Consider the following 17089-nt stretch of genomic DNA (forward strand, 5'->3'; position numbering starts at 1 on the left):
TGTTTTTTTTTTTTTTTAAATTAAGATTCTATTTATTTATTTGACAGAGAGAGAGAAAGTATAAGCAGGGAGAGCAGCAGGCAGAGGGGGAGGGAGAAGCAGGGTCCCTGCTCAGCAAGGGGCTCAATCTCAGGACCCCAAGATCAGGACCTGAGCCGAAGGCAGAAGCTTAACCGACTGAGCCACCCAGGCGCCCTCTCTGTACATTTTTCATCATATGTAAAATGAGGGTTATAACAGTACCTCATGCATTACGATGATTAAATAAGTAAATAGCACAGTGCCTGGCACAGCCGCCCTTAATGAATTACTAGCTCTCCTCTCCACCATTACCATCCTCCTCTATCTTATGGAGACTTGATGTCCCATGATCATATTTTCAATCTTTGAAAGCAAAATTTGTTCTTAAGAATATGATCCAGGCACGGGTGCATCACATCAAGATGGAATTTTCCAGCAGTTCCATGTGATTCTGGCAGAAGAATCAGTTCTTATCCACATTTATAGGCTTTGGACAACGTCACCATAAGTTGGAGACTTGCACATAGCACATGAGTTGGCTGCCCTGCCGTTTCTGGCAGACCACCAGAAGATGCCACCACCCAGAGGCCTGTGCCTGAGGAGCTCCCAGAGCTGTCAAGCCAGAAGATACTCTGTTCTTGCACGTTCCTGGCTATCACAGAAGAGAAGGGGCCAGGCCTTTAAGATACTTTTTTCTCTGCTAAATCCCATTCTAAGATGCATCCTTATACCACTGTCATTAAAACTAATGGAGGCCCAACACCAGCACACTGGCATTTGTGCCCTCTAATGATCTGTAATGGGCACTAATAATGAAAGCCTTTTCCCAGAAATTTATTTTTTAAATGCATCAACTGTGTCTAGAGATAAATAAGAAGACAAAATTTTCTTTGTTTTTAAAAACTATACAATACATTATTCTCAAAGGAGCCCGTCAGTTAGGAATAAATTCTACAATAATCATTTAGACTCAAAAGGGGACATTTTTAGAGAATATGTGAGGAACTCGTGGAAACAACAATAAAAATCAGTATAGATTTCCCTCTTGGAATGTAAAGCTACCAAATCCTCTACTAAGTCCATGTAAGAAAGACCCACTGTAATGATGGCTCTGGTTTGAGGCTGTCTCTCCCTCTGGGAATGCCCCCTCTTCTAAATTCTCACAATTCAAGAACTCTGCATGTTGATCTTCCCTCCACAGCCAAGGAGGAACAGGTTATTCAGGCCTAGCCCAATAGAATATTATATACTCCTGGCCAGAGATTGGTTAAGAGATGGGGAGATGATTCAATCTGGACCAAGAGGAGTTAAGCCCAAATGACCGTTCAAACTTTTGCAGAAGAGAGGTTCTTTCTTTTCTCCTGGACTTGAAGTTCATAGAATTAAGTCCACCTGGTGGCAACCATCTTGCAATCAAAGAGAAAGAGCTTACCTCAGAGAAGAGTCAGCAGAGAGGAAACTGAGCTGAGTGATACCAGAAGTTGGGGCCTGATGGTACCATGTGAGCCCCTGGATCCAGCCATGCCTGGAGTCTGTGATTCCTGTGATTTTCAAGTAAATGTAATGAACCAATAATTCCCATGCTAGCTTAAGTTAGTTGGGTTGAGTTTCCCGTTACTTGTAGGTAAGAATCCTAATTGGTAATTTGCTCAAGTTGACACAGAGGATCTTGAGTATAGCAACTGCCTGTACATTTAAAAGATGTCATGTTAGGGAAGTTTATACTAGTGCTCAGCTTCCAGAAACATGTGAGAAGGACAGGAATAGCTAGCTCTCCTTAGTATCTACAAAGGCCCTGGATTTAGAGAAATGCAAATGCTCCAAAATAAAGACCAGGAAAATGAATTCAACAGAGCATGGTGCTTTGTGACAGTGCATCAACTACATCTGAAATGCTGGGATGTAATTTCTAGAATTCACCTAAAATTTGAGAGAGTGGATGTTACCAATCCAAATGAAAATAAATACTAGGATCACTTTAGCAGGTTTAGCACAGTAACTACAGGCTAAACATAGCAACTCTGCCTAAGGAGTAAAAATAAGCAGGAATTTTCTGTAAGGCTATGTGATGGCTATTTATACTCTCTCCTTATTAAGCCCCCTATGAATCTGGACTGTCACAATTGTCTCTGAACTACTCTGCCCTCCCTGAGCCCAGAATTAGTATCTTAGAGGTATAGGCTGACTCCGAGGTAAACAGCTCCTGCTGAAAGCTGAAGGTGCCAGAATTAGTCTGATGTGTTTAGGGTTGGGTTGTAATAGACAAGAAGAATACAGCGGATTTTCAGGCCATTTTGTTGGCTTTTTACAAAATAAAACTCAAAGAGGATGAAGCACAATGTTGTAAGGCCTTGTGTGTCACTTAGCAATGAAAACAGCCCTTTGTGGAAGAAAATTCAGGCTAAAAAAATAGGGAAGAGTTCCAGATGGTGAGGTCTATTTACTGTGAAGGAAAACTGTGATGAAAGTAGGGAATGTCTCAGGCAAGTCAATTACACAAGATAAATCAATAGAAGATGTTCTATGGGGATCTAGCTAGGATGGAATTCTGGAATGGGAAGACAACATTAATAGGCTTTCCCTGCTTTGGCACCTTAAAGAAGTAAAAATCATACTGACAGAAGAAACAAAACAATTGTAATACTATAGATGGAAAGCATATGTTCAGACAAAGCTAATTATGAGCTGCCCTTTGCACATGCGTCGTACATTCCTGCCTCTAGGTCTTTCTGTACTGTTCGCCTTTTGCAGAATACCCCTGGTACCTTTGGTCTGAAGCCAACCCATCTTTCAAGACCCAGTTCAAGTGCCAATCTGATGACAAAGTCTTCCTTGACCATCCTAGCTCAAAATTATTCTTTCTAGTTGGAGACTCTGAGCAGCATTTTTGTCTTGTAGCACCTAGATCTTTTGGTATTGTTTTATAGTTTATATGTTGTATATCAATAATGAATGAATATATTTTCTATTTCCTTTATCTCTCACTATTCAGGGCACTGTCTCCATCTATATCACCTCTAACATGATTACATACCAAGGTCATTCAGTAATTCACTGAACTGAGGAATAATTTGGCAGCAGAAGCCTGGGACACTTTGAACCAGAGACAAGAAAAGGTATACAGGAAGTCACTTTCTAGTGTTACTCCTACTGTATTTTGTCTCTCTGTACAACGTAATCACAGCAACTGGTCTTTCTCCTTGTAGTGTGAGACACGGCTGCTCATCAAGCTAAAGGGCAAGAGACATTCTTTTTTCTTTTTCTTTTTTTAAAGATTTTATTTATTCATTTGACAGACAAAGATCACAAGCAGGCAGAGAGGCAGGCAGAGAGAGAGAGAGGATGGGAAGCAGGCTTCCCGCTGAACAGAGAGCCTGATGCGGGGCTCAATCCCAGGATCCTGAGATCATGACGTGAGCCGAAGACAGAGGCTTTAACCCACTGAGCCACCCAGTCGCCCCACCAAGAGACATTCTTTTTTTTTTTTTTTTAAAGATTTTATTTATTTATTTGACAGACAGAGATCACAAGTAGGCAGAGAGGCAGGCAGAGAAAGAGGGGGAAGAAGGCTCCCTGCCGAGCAGAGAGCCCGATGTGGGGCTCGATCCCAGGACCCTGGGATCATGACCTGAGCTGAAGGCAGAGGCTTTAACCCACTGAGCCACCCAGGTGCCCCCACCCAGAGACATTCTTAACCCAGCTCCAGTTTAAAGAAAAATCCCTATGAAAATATTATGGTCAACCTGGCTTGGTCATGTATTTCCCTCATTTCCCCCACACTATTATCAGAACTATGGCACAAAATCTACCTCCGTGAACAACAAGGCTTTCCATCCCTTAACTCTACAGACAAATTTAGTTATTTAAAACCCATGTTTTTATTACAACCAAGTGAAATCTTTCTAAGATACAGCATGCATTTTTTCCCTACCTTCACAAATAGAATATACCAAATGGAATTTACTGAGGGATGAAGATTATAAACATCAATTAGTGTTTGTGTTGTCATATACATGTCAACCCAAAAGGCTATTGGGCATGAAGCATGGCTTGCTTTTTATCCAGACCTCTGTATTATTATAGCCTCTGTGTCTTCCCCCCCTCCCAAGTTCCCTGTACCTTGCCTCATCAGCAATTAACTTTTGTCAAATCAACAGATGAAGCGTTATATTTCAAACTACTGGATGATGGGAAACCTGGGAGCCAAGTGTGTTTTAACTGGTTACAAAATAACATATATCTCGGACATGGCAACCTTAACAGCTGCTCCCTGCTCAGTTCCTGCTGAAAGGTTCTGTAACCTAGCCCCTCAGGCCACAGATAGGTCACAGATGAGTACAAGGTAGAACCACCTGCCTCAGGATCTCTGGCCCACAGGCACCCACCGGCCAATGACAGGGCCCAGAGCAAAGCTGAGCTGTCAGTCAGATCCTCGCTCTTGGGAAACAGGGCTGAGAAGCAGGGGGTGGCAATCTGTGGAAGTGAAGCTCTGAGCTAGCTCTGGGCTGAAAGATTCATGGGCACTCCAAAGCTATGGACACAGAAACCAGGGGTGGGGGAAAGATGCAGAGACAGAACAGTGGGAGAGGATAAGTCAGGGGTGAGTATGAAGCAGAGGCAGCTTCTCGTTGAGATGGCCAACATGCCAAATGGCTAAAGGGTAGTGATATGGCTGGTGCAAAGAGAGCTGCTCAACTTCATTCTGGTCCTGGCTTCCTTCAAGTGGTGCCACCTCCCAGAAGCTCCAGCTCTTTCCAGCCTGACTGGATTTCTGGCCTGTGCTTCTGCTTCATACTCCCTCCATCCCCTGAAGTGATCAGAGGAAGGTGTGGGCTCTCCTGGCTATTCAGAGTGCTTTAGTGCTCCCTGTTAGGTGTGTAGCCAAGATTGGTCCAGGTGAGTTAGGGGAGGTGGTTGTGTCACTCTGGAACTGGATTCAGTGGAATCCTGTGGGCAGCCTCCCTTCTCACCCTGTCAGGAGGGAGGATTCAACATCTCAGTACACCCTCCAGAGACACTTCACGTCCTCAGTGACTCGTAAAGTAACAACTTTCCCAATAATTACAAATATAAATAAATAAAGTAATATAAATAATAAAATAATATAGATAATAATATAATATAAATAATATAAAAAATAAAAATAAATATATAGTAAGTGAACATTTATTAGCTAGAAGCCTTGCTAAGTTTTAAACCTAATGACAACCCTGTGAGGTAGATCTATTACTATTCCTATTAAATAGAGGTGCTTATAGATGCCAAGTAAGTTCTTCTCAACAACACAGCTAAGAAGCAGTGAAGTTGGGATACAAACTCAAATAGTCTGTCCCAGAGTTCACATTCTTAACACTGTGACACGCTGAATAATGAAAACTTGATTCCTGAAGACTTGTGAGTGGACCTGAAAGAGCATTCATACCCTCTTACCAACATAAGAAACTTCCTAAGGTTTCCTTTTAGACAGTTCTGTTCCCTCAAAGTTCCTCCCCTACTGACAACCCTGTCATCTCTCCTCCCTCTCCTCTACCCAGCCTCCAAAAATCTCAGTCTGCATGCCCTGCTCAACAAAACCAAAGCACGGCCCTTAGGAGTCCTGATTCTACTCCCAGCTTTGCAGAGACACATATTCCCATCTCACAGCTATTATACGGAACAAAGGTAGCCCGCCCCACAGTGATGCACAGGAAAGTAGTCACTTATTTATTGTTTAAATATTTTATTTATTTATTTGTCAGAGAGAGAGAGAAAGAGAGAGAGAGAGAGAGACTGAGCAAGCGGGGGAGTGGCAGGCAGAGGGAGAAGCAGGCTTCCCTGCTGAGCAAGAAGCCTGATGCAGGACTTGATCCCAGGACCTTGGAATCATGACCTGAGCCACAGACAGATGCTCAACCAACTGAGCCACCCAGGCTCAGTTTGTCTTTATAGGGTCATATCCTCTCCTGGATAAAAGGGGGACATCTTTATAGTTGGCAAGACTCAGGTCAGATCATCTGAGCAGAGAAAGTATCTTCCTTCTCTTCTTTACTACAAATTCTTGCATTTCTTGATGGATCTGGAGTAAAAGTTAAGCCCAAGGCTGTGGCAGCACATAAGAGTGTTTTGCTTGAAATCAAATTGCTCTCCTATTCTGGGGACGGGGGCCGACGTACTGATTACATATTCATATTCTTGATGAGGATCTTAGGTTTCTACTGATGGTTTTGTACATAGAGACCTAATTCTTCCCAAGATGTGCCTAACTTGGTGGAGAAATAAGGTGAGGAATAAGGCGCAAAGCTGGCTTTCAACAAGAGTATTCAGATTATTGCTAACAGAGCTCTCTTAAGAGCCCAGTTCAGATCAAGTGGTATTCAAAATATCAATTCAACTTAGGTTCTGTTAAGCCTCCCTTTGTACTGCCACTGGAATTGGTTAGTGAATTGTACCTTGAAAAGAATAAACACCAGAAGCTGACATTTCTGCAAGAGGAAGAAGAACTTGGAAAAATCAGTCACGTGTGTAAAGAAAAATACAGCAGGAAAAGTTTCTTCCTTTGTAATGATGAACCAGAGTGCTTGCTTGTGGGCATATGACCTAATTGACTCATGCTGAAATTAAAGGCAGAACTTAATAACTTGTTTGTGAAGAAGAGGGAATTTAGAATTTCCTTATAGACAAAGAGCTAGAAAAAAGAGCCTGCACCCCTACACAGAGATTTGGCTGTGCGTGAAAATGTGGTAGCAAAATTTCTCTTGACCCACTATGCAAAGCATAGTCTCTGCTCACCTACTTTTCTTGGCTCTTCTGATTCAGAGTTTAAAGAACTAATTTTCAAGAGCTTTCCTTTTCCACATTAGTTCAGAAAACAATTCCTGAAGTTAAATTTCAAAAGAACAGGATATTTGGTGTAGGGCTTTATACAAGAAAGTGTTAAGATTTTTGTAGCAAGTATTTATAAACTGCTAGTTGTTTGGGAGGATAAAAAAAAGTACAAGAGTCCTAATGAGAAATTCTGGTTGGAGGTGGGGAGGCTTCAAAAACATAACATAACCAAATGAGATCAAATTCCAACTTTTAATTCCTTCAAATATTTTTTTCTCCCTCCATCATTCTTACAGTCCAAATTTTAAATTTTATGGCATCTTAAATGTGAGGTCCATAGAGACTTCTGGTAAAAACAAACAAGCCAACAAACAAACATTTGGAACATTCCACCATCTTTTGTTTTCTAAGCCCAAGGACAGTTGGCAGTCTTAGCCATAGGCAACCTTCTCACTAACAGAATAAAAAAGTTGGGTCATAAAACTACAATTCTTCCTCCCCCACTCTCCGTAAGCTGGACCAAGGCAGACAAGGAAATTACAATCTTCAGGGTAGCTCTAGAAGATGAAGTAGGGAGATTATTAGAAACCCTGCCCACACAACATAAATTGCAAAGACAATTCAGTCAACCATAAATATTTTTAAGTGAACGACCAAGCCACTCATTTACTACTTAAAAACAGTCTCGCTCTGGCACCAACACTCCCCTCCCTGTATCTAGATCTGATTTCTACCATCTGGGCTTAAGAGATTTGAGGGAAAAGTATTTGCTCATCTCTTTCCTAGTGCCTGGAAGAGTGTCTTAAATATGTGGTATTCAGTATGTGTTTGCTAACTGACAGGGAATGGATTGTCTGTCAGATCTGGCGACTAGGAGTGCGGATGTTCAAGAGGCCTCCAGGGTGCAGGAAGGCCACAGCAGCAAATATTCAACTGGTGGTGCCATATACCAAAGGGACACATAAGATTAAGGTAAGTCTGTGTTCCACCGAGATTCAAGAAAGGTTAGAGGGTCATGCAAGAGCAGTTGGTAGGTGTTCTTCTTCTGGTAATTATTCAGGTGTAGTCTTCACTTGGGACAGTGCTGGGTCTAACTACTGTCTGGAAGGATTATATTGGCCATGTCAGTCACTAACATGTGGATCCTGTCTCTACTGGATTAGTGTGTCCAGGATTCCCATGACTCTACTTCTTGATTCTTGATCTCCTGCCAGTGTATTTTCACTGTGACAATTGCACATTGTAAATGCTGCCATGGGATGACTAAGGACATATTTCCTCTAATTCCACTTTCACACAAAGGATCAAGAGAAGAATGGGAAAGAGGATGTGTGAGGGGGTGGGGACTGTTTCTCCCCTAGAGGAAGCAAAGAGTTCCATGGCGCTCCCATCATGAAGTCTGTGCTGTAAGGCACGGCGTATGGAAGTTAAGGGAGAATACAGGTTTCCTCCAAGACAGAATTGAAGTCAACACATTATTTTAGATAAGAAATTTCTCTTGTGCTTCAGATTTGGATTTTCCAGCTTTCAAGCAGTATTCTTCAAGTTCAAGGGCTGAAATTAGTGGACTTTAGCCGTTCTAGCCAGGGATGTTTGACATGGCATGATGACAGCCTTGCCCATGTCATTCCTCATTACAATCCTAGTGTTGTGACCCTTAGATTCTAATCTGCAAGTCGTACCTGCTTACATCCTCTAAGGTTGTGAATACAGTGGTGAACAAAATTAAGCTTGCCAACTTGTGCAAATCTAAGATGATTTCTCTGTTTCACTGCTTTAGTCATTTGAAAAACAAAAAAACCCTCTTTTCAGTGTGTCTAATCACAAACAGTATCACTTCTCCTACTCCTATAGTAGAACCTAAACAGGATTATAAAACTATTCAATCGTTCTTTTTCTCATTAGCACCAAGCAGGTGATCTTACTGGCTAGAAGGCAGGGGATAGTGAGGAATACAGGTGATTTAAGCAGTGTGTCTGAGGTTACCAGGGCAACTGCTAATTATTATTGAGTAACTCTAGTGTACCTCTATAAAGGTCGGGAGTTAAGTTCTTTTCATCATATATTTTGCTTTAAAATGGGGCTTTAAAAGGAAATTGGGGAGAGAGCAGATGGAGGATGACAGATGAAGATCAGGTTAAAGAACTATATATAGCTCAAGAAAATTAAACTACTTAAATTTCATAATGTTGGTTTAGGAAATGGTGGGGGAGTTCATGAGTAAATGTAAAAAATGGCTTTCTGTTTTTTCCTAAGTTAGGGTTTCTCAAATTAGTAAGAAACCTGAAAAAAGGCCAGATGCAGGGATGTAACTGGAAATACTTTACTTAGTTCCCTGAGACAAATTTCCTCAGCTGTCTCAGAGTTACCATTTTCTAGACTGACCTGGAGCCCTGGGCAGACCAACCTGGACAAGAGTCATGTGGTCATTGAAAGAATAATTCAAGACTCGATTTCAATGAAACACACCAAAAGCAACATGTTCTTGGTATAAGTCTTATTCTTCAAACAGAATCTTACACACATCCTTAGTTATTAAGGATGTAACAAATTTGAAAAGTTTAAAAAAAATTCTTGTGTTCACTTTGGCAGCACACACACCAAAAATTGGAGTGATACAGAGAAGATTAGCATGGCCCCTGGGCAAAAATGACATGCAAATCATAAGCATTCCATATTTTAAAAATTAAACCATCAGACTGAATGCCTTAAACTTACACAGTGATGTATGTCAATTACTTTTCAATAAAACTGGAAAAAAGAAGCTCACATGTATTAAAAAAATCCTTACAAAGATGTACCCCACAACTAAAAAAAAAAAAAAAAAAGTAAAATGGTGATTTTAAGACTGAGCTAATCTATTTCTGATTTTCAAAACTGAACAATCCATACACACACACATTAAAAAAATTCCAACACAACAAAAGGGTAGGGTTGAAAGGAAATCAGTTTCCCTTCCACCAAAGGTCACTGCCCTGTCTCTATCAGAGACTACCACATAGACTCGTTCCCCTGTAACTTACAGAAATACTAAATATGTACACACATCTGTAGAGATATATAGATATAGATATAGATACCTATATATTAATAGGAGCATATAATGCACACAGGCAGTTTTTAAATCTAGCTAGGTATCAAAATCACCTAGTTAGTTTAAGAAACATACCAAAATTCAGACACCACCCCAGACCAATGAACTCTGAGGCTCCAGCAAGGGAGCCTAGGTGTTGACATTTTTTTACTTTAGGTTCCCCAGGTGATTCTAAGATTTTATTTATTTGTCAGGGAGAGTGCACAAGCAGGCAGAGTGGCAGGGAGAGACAGAGAGAGAAGCAGGCTCCCTGCTGAGCAAGGAGCCAGATGTGGGACTTGATCCCAGGACGCTGGGATCATGACCTGAGCTGAAGGCAGCGGCTTGACCCACTGAGTCACCCAGGTGCCCCTCCCCAGGTGATTCTGATAGGCAGCCTGGGCTGAGAACCAGAGTACCTTGCTTTTTCCTCAATGTACCTTAGAAGGTTGTTCTATACCAGCACATATAAAACTACTTCATTTCTCTGCTGTACTGGGTAGCAGTCTACTCTAACATGTATTTTGCCCATCTTTTACTGATGGTCATCCCTTCAGATTCTACTCTTTGGCTTTTATAAATGGTGTTACAATGTCCATCTGTGCTAGAGAACATCCACTCTCTTTCCTGCCCTCATCTCTGGGAGCTAACCAGCATGGATTACATCACGAGGTCCCCTGCCTCCTCTGGCTCCCTGTTGGGATAACTAAGGGGGAGCTCTGGCATGAGATGAGCAGGAAGAAGGAGACAGCCAAGGTATTTATTTCCCTGTCTCTCTCTGAAGATGCCTGCCCCTGACCGAACCCCTTAACCAACATTCCTTTCAAGGTGCTGACTCAGTAGACCTCGCTCCCCTTTTGTGTGTGGTAACCACTTTCCTCCAGCCAAAGGATTATTGGTTAGGTGCTACTGTCCCTGATTTACTGTACCATCTCGTGATTTTCCCGCCCTCTCCTTCTTCGTAAATAAACTCTCCTTGAATTACGCTATTTTCATGGTGATGTTTCTACTTATGGTTCTAATATATCATCCTTGGACATACATCTTTGCATTTTATTTCCTTATGGACAATATCATCTTGGTTCCCTCTGGAGGCAAAACTTCTTCACATAAGGCAAAAAGAGGATGGGGTGCCTGAGTGGCTCAGTTGGTTAAATGTTTGACTCTTGATTTTGGTTCAGGTCATGATCTCAGTCAGGGTTGTAAGCACAAGGCCCGCACTGGGTTCCACACTAAGTATGGAGCCTTGCCTAGGATTCTCTCTCTCCCTCTCTCTATGCCCCTCCCCACTCCACTAGTGCCCTCTAAAAAATTTTAAAAATTTAAAAAAAACAAAAAAGATGCAATGGGGCAGTCCATACAGCAGCTCTTTTATTCCTTTATGGAGCATTTTTGACAGCAGCCTGGACACAGCCCCATCACCTGTTCAGTTTGTAAGGACTATTACAGTGAACACTGAAACAATGTCTTGGGGAGAATGCCACTGCTTCTTTGAGAAAGAAGCATATAGGCACTGAAAAGAGAACCTCCTAGAGCAAATACAATGAGTGACTGAAAGGCAGAATTTCAGAATGCTTTCAGAAACTCTTTCTTTTTGTCATAATGACAGTCAAATTTACACAGAGTCACAGGCTGGAATGAAATTCCTGAGGCTAAATTATCCCCCAGTGAAAACTTAGACTGCAGTTAGGTTCTCCTCTAATTACTATGGTTCCAATTGGCTCCACCTAACAGAGAAACAATAGAGTAGATGGCTTGACAGAACTCTGTGGGGGTAGTACACACCTAAACCTGCTGACTTGGTGCAAACAGCTTAAAGCTACTAATCCTCAGTGTATTCTGTTATTTGTAGTTAACTGAGTTTTAGGTGCTTTATTTATTTACTTATATTTTTTAAGATTATTTTTTTTGACAGAGAGAGAGAGAGAGAGATCACAAGTAGGCAGAGAGGCAGGCGGGGGTGGGGGGAGCAGGCTCCCCACTGAGCAGAGAGCTCCATGTGGGGCTCGATCCCAGGACCCTGCGATCACAACCAGAGCCGAAGGCAGAGGCTCAACCCACTGAACCACCCAGGTGCCCCTATTTATTTATTTTTAAAAGATTTACTTATTTGAGAGAGAGAGAGAGAGCAAGCAAGGAAGCAAGGAAACAAGTGAGCAAGAGAGTGGGGGTGGGGGATGGGAAGGAGTGTGGAGTATGGGCAGAGGGAGAGAGAGGAATCTCAAGCAGATTATGTGCTGAGCCCTGAGTCTGACAAGGGGCTTGATTTCATGATCCTGAGATCAAAACCTGAGCCGAAACCAAGAGTCAGACACTTAACCGACTGCACCACCCAGGTGTTTTATTTTAAAATTATCTCAGTGTTTTGATGTGGGTTGCTCTGTGTCACACCAGGATCAAAGAAACAAAAATAAACACTGAGTGTCTACTGCCACCACCAAAAGAAATCAATACTAAGGATTTGTTCATTGGTTAAGGGGATAGTCTAAGAGCAAACCAATTTTTGCTTAGTGAAAAAGGGAACCTACTTTAAAAAAGATTTTATTTGAGAGAGCCCATGTGTAGGTGAGCAGAGGAGGGGCAAAGGATCTCAAGCGGGATCTCAAGCGCACTCCACACGGAGATAAGAGCCAGATGTGGCGCTAGAACACACAACCCTGAGAAAATGACCTCAGTTGAAACTAAGAATCGGACACTTAACTGACTGAGCCACCCAGGCACCCCAGAAACCCAATTCTTTTTTTTTTTTTTCCCCAATTTATTTATTTTCAGAAAAACATTATTCATTATTTTTTCACCACACCCAATTCTTATTAACCACTTAATGTAAGCCAGGTCAGTTTTGCTGGCAGTAACTCATCTGACCCTCACAACAACCCTGATAACAGGTCTTATTACTGATTATTTTTACTATCATTGTTACCATTTCACAAAAGAGGTTTAGCTCAGAGAGGACAAGTAACTTGTCCAATTTTACAGTTAGGGAATAGCAGAGCCAAACCTTCACTACCAGGCCACATGGGCTTTTCCCTACACCAGATCTCAAAAGCTTTTCATACACGATAGAACCCACGTCAGCCTTCAGAGAGCTATTTGTATCCCTAAGTTTATATATAAACTGCATCTGTTCTCCTGAATGACTGTTTCCCATAATGCCATCCATTATGAGAAATACATTTCCCCCCCCTCAAAAGTAGAGTATTCATTTGGAAAAGCCTTTCCTCAACTGCGAAATATTGTTTTATGATGCTATAAGAGAAGTGTTGTAAAGAGCATGTTCTAAGGTCAAATATACATTTAGGAAATGTGGCATAACACATGCCCTTTTCGAATTTACAAGGGACATATGAATGGCACAAAAGTCCTCTAGACAAGTATCTGTGGAACTTTATTCAACTGAGAGCTCTTGCCTTTCCACACCTGTCCCGCCCTCTTCCTGCCTCAGTTTGGGGAGTGCCAATTTAGGAGTCTCAAATATCCTATACAAGTCGATGATCATCTAGCACTTTCCAGGCTGTTTTCCTGTCAATGCAAAGGTCTTGATCATCTCTTGTTACAAACACAGTAGGTGCTCAATAAAAACATCTATTGGTTTAACTGATGCACCCAACTTATCTTGATTTGTGACGGGAAAGGCATTTTCAAAGCAGCAGGCTGGCTTCTGTGGGCCATTGAGAAGTGTAGCCCTGGTGAGATAACTGGGTTCCTCTATGAAGCAAACCCATCAGTCCTCAGCCTCAAATGTTGTGATTAACCTCAAAGACCAGGGACAGGGTGCTCTTAAGGCCCTCTATAATCAGCAATGCAGGAACAAACAGAGTGCCAGTGATGATACAGACTTGGTCCTGAAAGCATGACAGTGAGGTCAATCCTGTTTTTATTCTCATGGAAGTACACCCATTTAATGCACTATGCCTAAGGTTCTCAGACTTCAGGATGTATCAGAATCACCTGCAGAGCTTGTTGAAACACAGAGGACTGAGTTTCTCCTCTAATGGGGCTGATCCAGTAAGTCTACAGTGGGACCTGAGAAAGTATAGATCTAAGAGGCTCCCAGGTAATGCCAATGACAGTGGCACAGGGAGCACACTGAGAACACCACACTGGCTAAGATCTGCCTAGAAGACCAGTGTACCTGGAACCAAAGGAAGGGTACAGGAGATTCTTAATGCAGAGACGGAGCTAAAAACAAGATCCTAAGGCTGTTTCCAACTAGAAATGTGTTCCTGGCTAAGTAAGTATCTGCCTTCCAGACTGACTAAAAAGGTTTAAAAGGCGGTTCTTTAATATGACTTTAATTTACTTGATTTAGGATCTAAATCTACCAATGAGATTCCCCCAAAGTATACATGTAGGCAGAGAAACAATTCCTAATCTAATTCTAAGTGAGAAAAATGTCATTTTAAAGTTCCTTCAAAGTCCCTTTACAGGCATAATAGTGCTAAAAGCTATTCACAAAATATTAAGCCTATTTCCTTAAGATTCAGTAAAAAATTCAAGATTTACAAATGCCTAACACCTATTTATATATATAAAATGCAATGGCATAATGCAGTTGAGGGCAGCTAAATTCACAATACATTTTTTTAATTTTATTTTTTCAGTGTTCCAAGATTTATTGTTTATGTACCACACCCAGTGCTCTGTGCAATACATGCTTTCCTTCATTTATTTATATGTTTAATTAAAAACCAAGACTTTACTTAGCATCTACTGTATGTCATGATAAATTTGGGTAATTGTTTTACATTATTTAGCAATATTAATTCATTTACAAAAAAAAATACAGACCCTTTATGATGTTAGCTCATCAAGGGGGAAAGAAAACAACAATGTGTGTGAAGGAAAACATTTTTCCATTTGCGATTTCCACGCTGCTGGAAAACAGGGATGTGGGATGCGGCTAAGCCCTTGAACGGTGTCCCATCCCCGCCTCCTCCCATACCCCCTCTGCTGACAGGCTAGAGATCCAAGTGCCACTGACAGCCCTGGTGCTTGGGAAAGAAATCCTGCTGGGTCATGAAGTGTGAGGGCTGCCTTGAGCAATTTTTATGTTAAAAAAAATCCCTGCTAATCACCAAACACATTTATCCAATAAAAATCAGATGGGTCATCAGGAAGGAATCTCCACCCTCAACCAAGGGAGGCCAGCTGAGCTCCTGACTGGCGAAGGAGATCTTGGCTAGGGAATGGGAAAAGCTGACAGAAAGCCACTCAGAAAACAAAAACACAGGTCGCATCCATGACAAGCTCTGAAGATGCCAAGGGGGCATACTTGGAGGAACTGTGGCCATGGTGGCCCCAGGAGACAGACGTGTAAGAGGGATGGCTTGGGGCTTGTCCAAGAAACAACCATGAACGAGCTGACTGGAAGAACCATAGAGGTTATGAGGAGGAATGAGAAGAGGCAACTGATTCCTTGTGAAAAAAACTCTACTTTCAAATTATTTCCCAAGGTGAGGAATGCCATCAAGTTTTCAGGCAAAACAGAAGAGACCTTTTCTGCTTGGAGGTGGGTGAGAACCAGAATCCTCAGTCTAAGAGGAAAGATCCTCCTCCACAGATAAGTGATTCAACCAGAGAGGAAAACTTCCTCTTTCAAATCCCTGCATTCCAAAGAATGACAAATCAAGATCATTGTAGTAAAAGCATATTGCCTGTTTGGGTGTAACTCTTTTGGCATGAAATAGCACTTAGAGGAGATAAAATTACTTTTAAAAAATTCCATTTATTATCACCGTTGAATGCATTTTGTGATTCATTTGGTCTCAATAAATAACAGCTATGCACACAGCTCAACCATGTGGGACGTGGACGTTTCCAAATTGTTCAGCAATAGGCATGCCTAGTCCCCAGTTGGTCTTGGTTTAAAGCAGGGTAGCACCTGCCCCTAGAGAAGTTCCTCCTTTTCACTGATAACTCAATGACTGAACTGATAGGTCCAGTCTGGGATTCTCTGATTCCAGGTGGGAAGCTCATGGGGGAAGGTAAGGAGAAGAGCCTGGGACATTTCTCTGCACACAAGAGAGACATACCAAGGCTGAGAGGGAGAGAAAGTGAATCTCTGAGAGGGAGGAGGACAAGAGGCCCTCCACAACAAAATTAACTGCTATTCACAGATTCACAGTGCTAAACATATGAGGTAATGAAAGATAATCTCATTTACTCTTCCCAGCTTTTTTTGAGGTATAATTTTTTTTTTTTTTTTGAGAAGGTGTAATTCCTGTTTTATAGATGGGGAAAGAACAGAAGGCAGAAAGAACTACAGCAGAAACTCTTTTTGTTTATCCCTGTACCTTCAGCATTTAGGATAATGCCTGGCCCACAGTAGGTGTTCAAATAGTATTTGTTGAATAAATGTTGAATGAATTAAGCAAAACACAAGTAAAATTTTGGAGATACCTCTAACGTTTTTCCCAGATTTTATCAGAGAGCAGCTGAATCAAATTCAGGAGCCAACAGTGCTTCGGAGAAACAACACTGCCTGGAAGTAGGCCTTGTTTATCCTCTGAATTTCAGCGACTATTCTCTTGCCTCTCACTGGCCACTAAGAGGTAGAGGACGGTTGACTCTGGCATAGTCTGAAAGCATTTGGCATGTGCACATCTTTTAGGTCACCAGAAATAACTTGGAAATGCATGCGCGCGCGCGCGTGTGTGTGTGTGTGTGTGTGAGAGAGAGAGAGAGAGAGAGAAGCGGAAAGGACAAGAAAAATTAGTTTTATTTATGGGGCTACTGGGCAGTGAGTTATTTATTTTTTAGGGGTGGGGACCACTCAGGCAGGGAGAACTCCAAGCTTGGGTTCCTCCCATGGCTATAATCATCCTCCATCCTCCTAGCATGCTTTCCATCTTAATAAGCCTACCCCAGAGAGCTGAAGAAAGCATTTACCTAGTAGTTTTTAACCTGAGGGAATTACTACAGTATTTTATGTCCCAAGTGGGATGTCCCCTAATTTTTTTCTTTGCATTTGTTTACCTCCTTCTTAAAAATCACTATTTTCCAGAAAGAAATCTTCCAGATTTCTTCCAGAAATCACTAACTTCCACAAGGCCAACACCACTGGTCATTGTGGAGTGGAGAGTGATTTTTATTTTGTCAGTCCTTTCTAAGCACTCTTTGAACAGCTTCCGTAGTTAGAGACAGGTCAGACCCACTTCTTCTGGCACAGGGAGCAGGAGATGGGCACAC

General features: G+C 41.8%; 1 protein-coding gene and 1 non-coding gene across 4 annotated transcripts in view; one reads left to right on the forward strand and one right to left on the reverse strand.

Moving 5' to 3' along the window:
• ARHGAP26 (Rho GTPase activating protein 26) overlaps window positions 1-17089 on the reverse strand; it is a 443705-nt gene that overhangs the window by 51311 nt on the left and 375305 nt on the right. The gene's annotated exons all lie outside the window — the stretch shown is intronic.
• LOC122898065 lies at window positions 9402-9507 on the forward strand. Its single transcript, XR_006382807.1, has one exon. It is a non-coding gene; the product is annotated as a U6 spliceosomal RNA (small nuclear RNA).

This window comes from Neovison vison, chromosome 1 (assembly GCF_020171115.1).
Source record: "Neovison vison isolate M4711 chromosome 1, ASM_NN_V1, whole genome shotgun sequence".
Classification (NCBI taxonomy): domain Eukaryota; kingdom Metazoa; phylum Chordata; class Mammalia; order Carnivora; family Mustelidae; genus Neogale; species Neogale vison.